Source organism: Sebastes fasciatus, chromosome 9 (genome assembly GCF_043250625.1).
Source record: "Sebastes fasciatus isolate fSebFas1 chromosome 9, fSebFas1.pri, whole genome shotgun sequence".
NCBI classification, from domain to species: Eukaryota; Metazoa; Chordata; class Actinopteri; order Perciformes; family Sebastidae; genus Sebastes; species Sebastes fasciatus.
Window position 1 is genome coordinate 26612077 of NC_133803.1, and position 14853 is coordinate 26626929.

A 14853-nucleotide genomic window follows, 5' to 3' on the forward strand; every position below is an offset into this window, starting at 1 on the left:
ATCAGATTTTGAGACAAGAATGCCCTCCTCACCTCGGTCCAATGCAGGTACAAAATACTGATACAATGAATACAGTTCACCAGGTAATAATGCATCAAAACAGAAAGCAACTAGAAAATCTAAATAATAGTAATAATCAGAAGTAATTGAAGGGAAATAAATACTCCACAAACACGGTCACAGAGTGCAGTACTTATAACCTTTAAACGCATCAATCAAGGTCACCATTCAATCACAGAGTTAAAGCAAAGTTAATCACACATCTGAGGCCATATCAACCCGTTGTAACTCCGAACTCGCCAAATACGGCAGCTTGGTCAGTGGCCATAGGAGTCAAACTATGATGCTCCTCCTCTTGTATAACTTTTGGACGTGCAGGGCTGCCTCTAGTGGTCGTAGTAATTATGACATCAGGTGACGTAGTATAAAGAGTAAAAGTCTGCGTAGGGAGGAGGTTGGTGGATGGTTGGGTCAAACAAACACAGGACTGTTTGTGTCCTGAGTGAAACCAAAACTCAACGTTGACTTATTTAAAGTAACGTAACATACTTAAATTACATCATGTACATAGCGTGTACGATAATAATGTAATTAACATACTTAATTTACGTCACGTTGGCTAAGTAACGTAGTTACCGACTTAAATCAAGTTACGGAACAAACATACATATTTGAAACCTATCTAAGTAGTTTTGTTGCCTAAATCTAACCATGTCGTAATGTAACATACTTAACTTACATTACGTACCTAACCTACTTAAATTATGTCTTGTAATTAATATAACGTTAACCACATTTTGAAGACTATTGAACTAAAGTGGTACCTAGTTGGGAGTGAGAAGGTGTTGGCCATATCTGTGTAGTTCCACAGACTAGAAGAATCTATGCCAAGGAGCAGTGGAGCTTTTCTGGAAGCTTGTGGTTGTACAACATCTTACTAAGACGCCATATTGGGTTTGCCTTTCATTTATCACCTATCTGTATGTGGACTGTAGAAATCATATGAAACAGATCCATGCACATATAAATGCATGCAAGATCAACTTTTTACATTTATTCCAGTTGTGACTATTATGAGTTTCTCTGTGACAGCTCTTCATTTAGTCTTTTCTATAGACTTTGCAGAAGGTAATGATACGTCACACACTTATGATGTAAAATACTACTGGTAAAGAACTCTATAGAGTGCAGAGGTTTTGAGGGACAGACGAACTTCCCTGAGAACCCCAACTTTTCCCATAAAGTCCTATCTATGCATGTAAATTCTTTCTGAAACAGTAAATCCTTCGCAGTGGCCTTACGTCTATCCGAGGCATGTCATATCATTGCCGTGCGGCCTAAAAGGAGACACAGACCATGTCACAATGAGCCAGTCGGCCTTGGCTGTAAAATGCTAATAATGGAATGGCTTAGACTATCGCCTGGAAGAAGATTAGAGTCCAAGGCTAAAGCCAAAAGAATGGCAGCTAACATTTGATAAAGACTGAACGGAGAAAGGCGAGGTAACTTAAAGAAGAGAAGGTAAAAGAGGGATATCTGAGGATTTTAGGGAATGATAAAAAGCCAGGGATTGTAGAAGCAGAAAGACTAAACTAGCTTTATCATTGTGGAGGAATTTAAAGCAGACGAGGTTGAGGATTTCTCACACGACCGTCCCTCGGCTCAGTCACGTTGGACATATTTGGATGGCTACTGATGGACGACTTTAAAAATTAACTTTCACCTTCTAATTGCAGTCTTGTCGTGTCTGATTGGAATGATACTTTGAAGATAAAGGGGCCCAAAATGAATTCCTCCTTCATTATCTATAATCTGTTCCCATGCATAACATGCCGGTGCAATTTGAGCTAAATCTGGCTATCAGAAGAAGGACAGGCAAAAAAAAAAAAGTGAGAAGTGCAAATGAGAGAGAAAGGAAATGTAAAAAAGATAAAAATGTCCATATGTTTCAGAGGCCGGCTATCTTTCCCTCTCACTTTCTCTCCCGGCTTGCGTGCTCGTCTCTCTCCCTCTCTGGTTCCAGCACTGACCCCACTCATTAAAGCTGATTAAAACTTTTCCAGAGAGCGCTGTTTGCCCTCAGAAGACGATAACCTCTACAAGGCTGCTACATAAAAGAATAATAGCCGACTACAAAAGAGGGTTGGACAAAGAAAAAAAAAACCTTCGCCTCGGCCCAGCAAGGCCCCAATTGGAACATTTTAGAAAATTAATGAAATTTTAGATCAAATGAATTATAAATTAAGGAGAGGGAGAGAGGAAAAAAAAAAAAGATGAATAAGTCATAAGAAAATGTACTCTTGCTATCAAACTGTAGGAACGTGTTATCCTCCACCAGGCTTGAAGAAACAGGGTCAGGTTCAAGCCATGCGGATTTGGGAGGAAAACAAAGGTTCCCGCTCGGCGCAGCTTTTAAGATAATTGTTGCAACTGTACTTGAAAGGGGACTCTGGCCCCGGCCCCTACAGAGAGGGATCCACTTTGACTCAGTCGCTGTTTTTGTTGTTTTGTTGTTCGCCGTTGTTTTTTGCGGCGTAGCGGCAGCGGGGATTTGCGACATGTGGGAATGCTCCTTTTTTTAACAGAAATCACATCAAATGCAAGCACATGCTGAATGTGCGGCACTCTGGCTTCTTCTATCTAATTAATAAAATCCCTTTTAATGTGTTATTAAAAAAGGAAGCAGTGTGGCGGAGGGTGCATAACTTGGTTCGTGCAAAGTTGGAAGCCTTGGAAAAGTTGTGGTTGGTTGCAGTTTTTCTTTTCAGTCTGCCATGCGACAGGATGATATTATCAGCGTGTGTGATGTACGCATTCTGCGGCTGTCGAATGTGACTGAAAAATTCATAAAAGCGCGAGCTCGGCCCGTGTCAGCTGTCATTTCGTGCTGGTAAGTCTAAGGTTACATGTTGTCGAAGTGTTGCTTGAAGTACTTAACAACAGCATGCTGTGTCTGTCTCTTTCTCTCTCTCACACACACACACATACAAAAGGCATGCCACACACTAACACAGCTGAAGGGTGTTAAACGGATCATTAGCACTGAGCTGAAGAGGCACTCGACCTTTCTCCGGCAGGGGTCAGAGGTCATGGGCCTGAGGAAACAAACCACTCTGTGATCAAAGGGCGGTCAACACTGGTCAGGCCCTCTGAGTTCATTCACTTTTACAAGCTAACCTCAGCTGTGTGTGTGTCAGTGTGTGTGTGATAGCGTGTGTGTGCGCTCAGAGAACACAACAGGATTTTTATCTTTAAAGAGGCAGTGGGTAGAAACGGTCACGATATCCTGACAGTAGTGCATGAGACAGGTAATCTGAAAGAAATCATGTGCCTCTGTGTCCTCCTGTATCCTCCGGTGTCCTCCGGTGCTCCTAATGGCATCTGCAAGATTTCACAGACCGGAAGAAAACAACATCAGAGCCTGCCTTCTCTGAGCAGCAGTCAATCACTCGCAAACTCCGATCAAATGGTCAAACTAGGCAGCGCTGATCAAATATGAATCAATATTCTGTTACTGTAATGCCTATTCCTCGCCTCAAATGTTTCCAGAATCATCTTGTAGTGTACGTGTAAGTTTGTGACCTGGCAGATCTGTTGAAGAAACACCAAGCACCACCCACCAGCCCGGAGCACAGCCAATAGGAACGCTCTCTCTCTCTGAAATGACCTGTGATTGGCTAAATTCTCTAGATTTTTCAAAGCCTGAAAACAGAGCGATGAGGAGGTGCAGAAGTCTAGTTTTCTCTCAGAACAATTGAATTACAATATTCTGAAAGGTTATTATTGAATTTTTGCCCAATGATACCAAAAACTTCTGCGTATTGAAGCTTTAACTAACTCAAACTCAAATCAAACTCTCCGATTTTTAAATTTGCGACTTTTCTTCTTTTTTCTCGTTGTTCAAACTTTTCTCTGCACTTATTCTGTATCTCTGCATGCACTCAAAATCATAGCACTAACTTGTTATGGTTAATAATAATAAAAATAATAATAATTATGAATTACGGTTAAATATTCATGTAAGAGATATCACACATTGAAGTTTCTTCATTTCTCTCAGTTTGACCCACACATTGCTGCGGCTGCCGAGCCTCCAAGACACAATTCAAAGGGCTAATTCTGTTTGGCCATGAACGCCGAACAGTGAGGGGGGATGCTTGAAATTCTCATTAACAACAGCAAAGCACTACATTCAGCAAATGACTCAGTTCTCAGCCTTGATACTATCAGAAATCACTTTGTTATTGTACAGTGGATATGTGACCACTGGAGCCATTCTCTTCACATTTGGATTTTAAATATCTGTCTGTGATGGCATTGATATATGCAGAAGGAGCTCAATGGAGATAGTGCTAACAGAGGTTTATTGTCCAGGGGGGCACGGGTTGATGGCACCGAGGAATGGTACTCTTTACCTGATTGTAGTGTTAATTTAGTTTATGAAGCTAGCTAGCCAAACGCCTCAGCCTCAGGAGCTCAGTGACAAGGTGATGGAAAAAAGAAATAAAACTAACATTGGACTTGGAAGAAAAAGTCCAATGTAGTTTGTGGCTTTTAAACAGCTTTTTTATGTTTTGCATTTTAGTTTATTAGCAGATTTTTGAAGGGGTCTTGACATTATTTGGGTCTGTTACTGTGAAACAGGATTATGAAGGGAAGGATCAAACTGCTTAAAGTAAAGCAAAATACAGGTTTTTGAAAACCAAATACAGTTTGTGGAAAAGTCACTGTTGGTGTTGGTCGCTGGTTTTCATTGCCTTTAGTTCTTGTTGCCCTTGTATTGTTTCATTACAGTATCTGAGGGCTGCACTTCATGTTCTGTTTAGTGATTCTTTTTAATCTTTTTGATAGTACTCCTAATGTTGGTCGCATCTCAAAATAAATATGCTAATCAAAAACATGTTTGTTCATGTCTGGAATAATTTATTGTACGATTCTTTCAGAGAACTGACATCCTATTTGCATTTCTGAAAAAGTTTTTTGCTTTCTTAATAATGCAACCTTTTCATTTTGTGGTCACTTTTCAACAGCGGTTCTTTTAGACTGAAACTAAACAGGTTTCTAATCTCGAAGCAGTTTGAAGTTTAACTAAAATGCTAATAGACTAAAATGTTCACAAAGCACTTGTCAACAAATCTAAACTTAAAGCTGGGGTGTAGGCAGTTTATTTTTGGCATCATTTGGCAAAAAATCCATATAACCTTTCAGCATATCGTAATTCAAGATGTCTGAGAGAAAACTACACTTTCACACCTCTTGTTTCTCTGTTTTCAGGCGTTAGAATATCTAGCCTGGGAGGGAGACTTTGACCAATCAGATGGTGAAAGCCTGATTCAACGGCGGAATATCCTGCAGGAAAAGTTGCTATTCCAGCATTGGCAACAACTGCCTACACTGCAAAGCAACCCAGAAAGAGAGATAGACTTATCAAAAAGAGAGTATGACAATATCGGCAAAGCATTTCAGAGATGGAGAGAAAATGTTGCTAATACTTTAGCCTTCTTTTAACCATAGCCGTGAGCTGCAGTGAGCTAGCCGCTGCCAACTAAACCTAACTATAAGCAACATTTTCTCTCCATCTTCACTGATATTGCAGCTCACTAGAGCCTCAAATCACAGTATGTCTTCTCAAAGGGCTTTACAGGCCCACAAGTTTGCAGAGAGAACACAACATATTTCTCTGAGTATCCATACAGAGTGTGTGACTCCGGGAAATGAGCTGGCATTTTTGTACGTCCGGTTCCGTCGCCTGGAAGTCAATGGGTTTTGAATGGTTTTTAGTTAGATGTCTGAAATAAGGTCTGTGGTTAACACAAGCTTAAGCTTAACGTTTCGTTCTACGATATAAAATAAGATAAGATATTCCTTTATTTGTCCCGCAGTGGGGGAAATTTGCAAAATACATGAGTAATAACTCATGAATTTTGAAGCCTTTGTGTCTTACAGAATGCGTTTGCTAACAATTGGCTAAATGAGACTACTAAACGCCGACTCATCAGCCTTGTTGTGTACATACTCACGCTCATGCGACCGTGGTGTAGTTCATTAAAAGCCTTATGTTAAGTTTTTACTTCTGCCGATTGCATTTATGCTTCAAAAATGTAAAAAAGTGGTTATCTTGCTGAACAAAATGTGTACGTATCATAAACGTTTGTTTGCCACAGAGCTTATTTTCTGCGATAATCCGAAAGCTAATGGTAAAATCGTATTGTTTTTTTGTCAAGGGAATTAAGAAGATGCAAACTGCTCTTGGTTGGCCTACAAAAATACGTCATCCCTGCACCACTCTATAACGACTGGGACTTAGACCGAACTCTCATCTTCTTCTCCCCTTCAGATTCCCAGTAAAGGTAGTGAACAGCAGCCAGCAGCATGTCAGCTTTCACAGCTGAAGGTAAAGTGAAGTACAGAGCGTACAGGTTGCAAACAGCCTTTTTGCTCTACCATACCTCGGTCAAAATCCCCCGAGGCTGACATGTTATTCCCCTGTTTGAGCCAATATCTTGCCCTTTTTGCCACCCAGCTATATGTGTGTGTGAGTGGATATTGTGTTAGAGTATAATAGAAAGCCAAGGAACACATTCCCCTCCCAATCTTATCCTGACGTATGTGTTTTTCTATGTGTGTTGAGCGAGAGAGAGAGAGAGAGAGAGAACGGCAGTGGATATCTCTCTCCCGCTCATAGCCGGCGTGCTCACAGAGACAGGAAAGAACGAGGTTAACAATAGATAATCGGACATGGGGTGCTAGTCTTCCTTACAAAAGGCCGTCGCTGGCGCTCACAGCTTGTTACCGTATGCTCCTCAATAATTAATGTGCTCCTCCCTGGCTGCTCTGCTACATGCCAGGCTTTGATATAAGGTTACTGCGCTTAGGGTCCCGCCACAGGAGGGGCGGCTGCTCTAACAGCGCACTGTTTCATGTCTTCCTATTTTAAATGCCCACACAGGATCCTCTCCAGTTTGGCCCTGGGTGCCCTTATCGGAGCAGGTTCCCATCAAGGTCACAGTACTAATCTCTTTCTAGTTAGTCAGCATTTCGTTTACTTCATGTTTTTTTTCCCCTCAGACATAATTGGAATGGTATTTTCTCGGAGACTTGCTTCTAATGGTGTGCGGTTTTGGGAGATGTCATCTGAGTTTACTTGAGAGGAGGTTAGAGACAGAAGAGGAAGAAAGTGACTATATCATTAGCAATGGAATCGTTAGTGGGCTGCAGCCATGAAGACAGTCAATATAAAGCGGTTCAGCATCCAAACTGTGAGGTGGCTCACAATGAAAATAAATGCTGTGCCACAAATTAGACAGTAGGATTTAAATTAACAGCGCTACTATTTCACCGAAGTTGTGTTTCTGTAACTCAATTATGCTGAATGACAGACTTTACAGTAGTATATAGTAACCTAGAAAATGATCAAACCATTAAGTGATTAACTTCAGATCAGTTTTGTGAGACCGTTATAACCTGGATATAGCCTGGAATTTCATCCTTTTAAGGGCAAAGCCACTTGGCCTTTGGTTTTTGACCAGATGCCAGGCCATCAAATAAAAAAAAGATTTCAAGTCCACCGAAATGATAAATTCAATTTAAGTGTTAATGATGATTTTTGTCACTGAAATAAATAAATAAAAAAGCTGTTTATTTCACAAAATAATTTATTGGTATTTTCAAATTAACAATATTTATCAGTTGTTTATTGTTGCTATTTCCTACTTTATTGTAGTCTGTAGCCTACAGACAAAGTTAATACCAATAAAAGTCCAAGTAAAGAACATGGATCAAAGTCTGTTTTTTAGTTGTTTAAAATACATTTGTCCTCATAATTATTTCGTATCTATATTTAATGCAGTGTCTGTTAGCAGGAGAATGCTCAATTTTATTCTCCTACACTTGACAGACTACAGAAGGACTAAATCTACTAAATCAAATTTTCAACATGTATCTCATGAAAAAAATAAAATAAAATTGTAATGTATTTTTTTCTAAGAAAGCAATCTACTAGTTTGTTACTTAAATAAAAAATAATTAATGAAATGAATGTGTGGGTCAATTAAATAAAATTTAAATTTCCACTTTTTGGTCATTTCAATTTTTAATATTTTTCTGCAGTGGCTGTTCTATACTCCATAGCCTGTGTTACTCCGTATACGCTATACTCCTTATGTTACTCTGTATTTTCTCTTGGAAGCCATACAGACGACTGACATCACACGACTAGCTGTCGGTGTGAGTTTTGACAGTCTGGTTGTTTGCCATGAACACTTCTGAAGCCATGAAAAAAAGACAGTTACGGCTACACCCTCTCTTTCTATATGCATGAAAAACACAGTACTAAGTGTGCAGGAGCAGCCGCTGTAGATATAACATGAATGAAAAGTAATGGTAAAGGACATAACTTAGCTTTAATAAGTATTGCTTCGTAGCTAATGCTTGCTTTTCTTTAGTGCATTTTATGTCTTTATTAGAGAGATGACAGAAAATAAGGGAGAGAGATGCAACAAAGGTCCCTGGCCAGAAACCAGGGAGTTGCAGTCTATGGTTGGCGTATTAATCTCTAAGCCAGCCGTGCGCCCAAATTTACAGTTCAACAAGTTTCAATCAGTAGTCACAGTTACAAGTTTACATCTTGAGAAACTATGCATAATAGCTGTATCATTATGTTCACATTTTCTAATACAAAAAGATTTTTCTGACATGAGCTTTAATCTATAACTGTACTTCCCTCAGGCGATCTTCACAAATAGACCTTCACCAAATTGACCTTCTGGCCAGGGGGAAAAATATTTGTGAAAATGCTGCTCCCCAGAGAGAAAGTTTAAGATTGACTGCTATATAAAGTGTGAAAACTGTAACAGGAAGTTGGCAGGCCCCTCACTGTTCTGACATATGCAGAACCCCCCCCCCCTACGCACAGGGATCTGTCAGTCAGTTTCAGGGGCACAGCTGCAGCAGGGCATGGGGAGAATTAGCCCCCTACTGGGCCCCCCACACTCCACCCGTCCATCTCCACCCACCAACCTTCCCTCCCTCCGACACTCATTCTTTCACCCATTCGCCCCCTAAGCGAGGGGCCTTCTTTTCCTTTGGCCCTAATCATGGATTTTCTCCAAATAATGTGTTTATTTGAGTAAGGGAGGGGCGGGTAGGAGTCAAGCTCATCAAGGCTGTCCATTTCTGCCATTTTAATTCTTACTGTATGTGCTGCAGGGAAATGATGTGACAGGAAAATACATGTGTCAGAGCAAGTGCTAATAACTTGCGGCCAAGTCTCTCTTCACATTCTGTCATTTGCACAGTTTGGTTTGTACCTCTTGTACTTCTCCGTTCCTTCTCCTCACATATTGAGACACATTTGTGACAATGGGAAGATGGACAGCAGATGGAGGGGTGACTGACAACAGAATGAAAAAGAGCAGAGGATGATAAACATGTACAAATGTGCATGGTAGAAGGAACGCAGCAGTCGTTTTATCTGCTCGCAGTCCTAAGAGTGAGGGAATGAGTGGCCATGTCTGTACTCCGGGGATTATGTCGGTCAGTTTTTGTGTGCGGAAGGGTTTAGGGGTTCACACCAGATTAGGGACTGGAGGATTAAATTAGGAGACTTCAAGAAAATCCCTCAGACTCCGCTGTGTTTATCCCTGTGTAGGCAAACACCAGTTTAACTTAACCATAAATACTGCTGTGTGTATCAGTGGTCAAAGTACATTAAGTATTTATGCACATTTAATTACCAGAAAGGGTGTTTTGATCAAATGACACATTGCAAAAAGAGAAAAGAAAAAGAGAAAGATTGAGAGAAATTGATTCTTGGATCATTGATATGATACAATACATTTACATGCACACTAATATTCCACTATTTTTGCGAATATTACAATATTCCAAATTTGATACGGGTCATGTCAACAGCATTTTCCGTTTGGAAATGGAGCATTTTCTAATTAAGACATGTGGAACGTGGCGATATTATTCAGGTTTTAGGAGCATTCTTTGGACATGTGTAAAGCACATTCAGAATATGTGTTTCATTTGGGGTTTTTAACCACAGTTTGTAACCTCTTGCCTGTTTACGGCCAGCTCTGTGCGTTGTACACAAAACTTGCCGATAGTTTGCAGAGATGCATGCCCAAAAGAAAGGCCCACATTTATGGCTGCATGTAAATGGGAATATTAGTGGAATATTAGCGACATTTTCATTAGCCATGGAAGCAGCTGAGTAGGACAATTGTTTTTTTTGGAATAAAGGCAAAAAATGGAATATTTTGTCCATATAAATGTAGTCATTGTCAGAAAATGTAAGAATTTGGAGAGGCTTTTTGGTTTATTTAATACTTTTGTGGTGCAATCCGTTAATTTGGGTCGTAAAACTGTAGGAGAAAAATGCATGAAACATAAGAAAGAACTGTAATTGTCCCTTATGGGCCTTTCCATGTATTTTGCTAATATGGTCGGACCATTATCACACAACCACAACACCGTGATTCATATCATATTTGCTCTTTACTCCCTGCATGTGTCAGACTTTCACAGTATGCATTCGTCTACTTGGAGAGCTTGTGTGCGACGGGCCTGTTAGTCTCCTGCATTCAAATCCAACATTTCCTTTCATGTATGGTCTTGTACCACATGGCTGACCACAAACCAGCCTCCGAGAAGTCTCTAAAATAAACATCTGCGCTCTTTTTGTGCACGTCACAACATCCATATGTGGTGCTCGGGCCCCGTGTTTTACTGAAAGGTCCGGGGCCCTTAATGACCATGACATCTTATGTTTAAGCAAAAAGGATTAAACCATGTTTTATACCTTCATTTTTTTTAAAGAAAGCATCCGTCCACTAAATCAGAGGGTGAACGCTTGCAAAGCCAAACACTGGACCGCATAATGACAGCCAATGCCTCTGGCAAGGAGGCCACAGAGGTTGTAAAATAATGTGGGGAGGGAGGGAGGGAGTGAGTGGGGAATGACCAGTGCTTAAGTATGGGTTTTCCTTCTGGGTTATACATGTCTTTATGTGTGAGCAGGCCTTGTGATCAGCGAGCCCCACAGTGGAACGGTCGCCTCAAATAGAGTGCGACAAGCAGCTTCATAAGTCAAAGCCTGAGAACTGTGTGACAATGTACCGCTCGGTGGGAAGGGAGGTGATACCACACCGGTGTCAGGGAGGAAAACGGGAAGCCTCTTCTGTATTTCTGAAACCACCCTAACCGACACGTTAATGACAAATTGTACAGCAGGTTAAAGCAAATGACAAATTACAAGCTCTTCATCCCACAGCGGGGAAACATTTGCTCTCTGACATTCCCTTCATTTCAGGAGGTTTTTTTTGAATGACATCCAAGTCCCAAGGTTTGGTCATTTGTGATGAACGTTTTGTGGTTAGAGTTTAGACAATCCTGTGTGGCATTCTGTGACATTTACAAACCCGTTTCCTCAAGATGTCCATTACAGAAGAGGAAACAAACTTTGTGGGTTTTAATTTACTCTACTCAGTAATAAACAGTACATAATAACAACACAACAACACACCTACAGTATAATGCTCCTGGTACCCCTGGACAAGTTAACTAAGAACGCATAAACCTATACCAACTAGAACAGTGGTGCTTTAAATTCTGGCTTGCTGGTTACGAGGCAATATACTGTATTTCACACACAACAGTCAAGGCAAAACAGGCATGACCATTTTCAAAGGGGTCCCTTGACCTCTGACCTCCAGATATGTGAATGAAAATGGGTTCTATGGGTACCCACGAGTCTCCCCTTTACAGACATGCCCACTTTATGATAATCACATGCAGTTTTGGGCAAGTCATAGTCAAGTCAGCACACTGACACACTGACAGCTGTTGTTGCCTGTTGGGTTTGAGTTTGCCATGTTATGATTTGAGCATATTTTTTATTCTAAATGCAGTACCTGTGAAGGTTTCTGGACAATATTTATCATTGTTTTGTGTTGTTAATTGATTTCCAATAATAAATATATAAATATATTTGCATAAAGCAAGCATATTTGCTCACTCCCATGTTGATAAGAGTATTAAATACTTCACAAATCTTCTGGGTACGTTGAGGTACATTTTGAACAGATAAGAAATTTGATTAATTTGTGATTAATTCCGATTAACTATGGACAATCATGTGATTAATCACGATTTAAATATTTTAATATATATATATATATATATAAATAAATAAATTGGGAAAAATGTATATATTTTATATATTTATATAAAAAAACAAAAAGAAAACAGGGACATTAAAAACCAGAATCAGGAACATAAACATAAATAAAAGGTCGTTCTGTGCTCACCCAAAACAGTCAGATTTATCACTGATAAATTATAATTTATCATTTTCATACAGCACCTAAGTGGTGTTTTTTATTCCCGCAGAGCTATGTATTGTTGTAATCTATGCATAAATGGATGTGCACAATGTTTGCCATGGACATCTATGTTATGCAAATGGAGGTGCATCACGCTTAAATGAAGAAAACCTTCAATGTGCCTTCTGTTCCGAGCTCACTTAACCACAAAAGCTCCTTGAGTGGCAAACGAAGGACAGATTGCGCCAAAACCAATTATTGCGCCTTTGTTTTAGCGGTTGTTAAGTCCACAGATCTCCTAAGAGCCGGAGCGCTGTTTTGATGTCTTTGAGTCAGGGTTGTTGGTGGATGGCATTAGCCACAGCTATAGCTACAAAGAGCCAGGCGGCGATGGGGCCCGAGCCTCGGTCCAGATGGCACGCTGCCACCGCGACCTTGTCAGCACCTGCTCCCCAGGCACTTTGTCCGGGCATCGCCGGCGGGAACTGAGACGGGCACATCATGCCACCCCATCGCCATGGCAGCTAATGAGTCCCGTGCCCGCTTAATTAAGGAAACCAGCTTAATGCAAGAAAGAGGGGAGGCGGGCGGGGACATAAAAAACACAGCATATGCTGGACCGCAACCAAAACAACAGAAATAAATAATTAGCCCCCCGAAAAAGGGAGTGATCGCTAGAGCCAAAATATCATTAAAATTTGAAATGTAAATCTCCTTATCGGCCTCCCAATGTCACGAATTAGCACTACAGCTCAGCGCATTAAATCAAGGCTAAAAATATTCAATTAATAAATGAATGAGTGGTGATGAACTTTTGATTATTTTGGGCGACAGTCCAAGTGTACCTTATCAGGCAATGTCACCTTGGACTAGGCCTCGTTGGTCTGTTAAATAGTGTCAGAGCATCCTTCTTTATCTGCTTATTTATTTCTTTTTCTTAAAGAGCACTCCACATCGTGGAGCGTCTCCGCTGAGACGGGGGGCTGTCCGTGTTTATGCCTGATTAGCCAAAGCACCACAACATGCACTTGCTTTTGCTCCAGCAAAAAAAGGCAATAAATCATTTAGATTTTATTAAACTCAAATTAAAGCCGTGTGCGTGTGATGGAATTACGCCGTTTAAAATGTTACACGTCAGCCCCGACCCCTCCCTATGGATACGCATACACACACACACACACACACACACACACACACACACGCGAGCCTACACCTTCTCCTCCTCCTCTGCCCTCATCAAGCACGCAGAAAAGCCCTACACTCCTCCGCCCTTATTATGCAGGACAAAAATGTCCCTTTAAGAATGTCAGCCAGTTCCAAAAAAAAAAAAATCCTGTGTCCCTCCACATCTGAAGGCCCAGAGAGCGAGGGAGGGAAGGAGAGAGGAGAAGGGGTTGGCGGGTTGGTGGGGGGGGCTAATGTGCAAACTTGTTTCCGTCCTCTACGGCTCGCCCATCATTTATTCAGCAGCTCGGCGCTCGAGACGGGCCACTCGCATTTGCTTGATACTCAATTATACATTAGTGTACATCACTTGGCAATCTGTTCATATCAATTTAATTGGATTTTAATATTGCCTCTGATCTTGTTGTCCAATTAACAGTGCTGGCTGGCAATAAAGCAGAACCACACACTATGTGACACCTTTGATCCCCGCCATATGGAGCCCTTCCATTGATTACCGGCACCGCCACTGAATTTCACTCCCTCAATATGGCCTGTGATGAATGGAGGTGGAGGGTATGTGTGGCGGGATGGGGGGGTGTTTGAAGGGGTGTGTAGTGTGAGGTATGTGTGGAGGCATCATCATCATGCTCCCCCACCCCCCACCCAACACACCCGCCACCCCTCCCTCCACACCCACACCCACCCAACCACCACTGATGTGATAAAAATTTCACTTCGCCGCGCAACTTCATTTATTCTGTTGACATTCGCCTCTGATTAAAAACAATAAAAAAAGAGAGAGAGAGAGATGGTGCGGCCATGCCCTGAATAGCATATGCAAATGGAACCCTGGGCATCTATCTTGTTGAAGCCAGAGGGACTGAATGACTGACTGACTGCCTGCTGCCTGCCTGGCACACTGGCACAGCCTTGACAATGACAACACGCTTCAAGGCGACACCTTTTTTCTTGCTATTTCTGGCCTCTGTCTTTCTTCCTTTGTCCTTTGTTACTCTTCTTCTGTTCCCCCTTTACCAACCTTTCCTCCCTCCCTTCTACCATCTCTTCTCTTCTCTTCTCTTCCCTCCCTCGGCCTACTCCTCTTCCTTTCTTCCTCTTTACCTTTTCCCCTCTTGCCCGTGAGGGATTCACGGCGAGTAGTGGAGCAACAGTCAGCAAGGAAGGAGAAGAAGAAAGGGGGAAAGTAGAAGATTATTCACTCTCTTTTAATAAAAACGAAGCAGAGTAATAAGTGAGGAGGAGATGGAGAACGATGGGGATGGGGAGAGGGGGCGTACATTTTTGTTATCGGGACTTACATGAGTTCTCTAAGTGGCAAACAATAAAAGCAGCATGG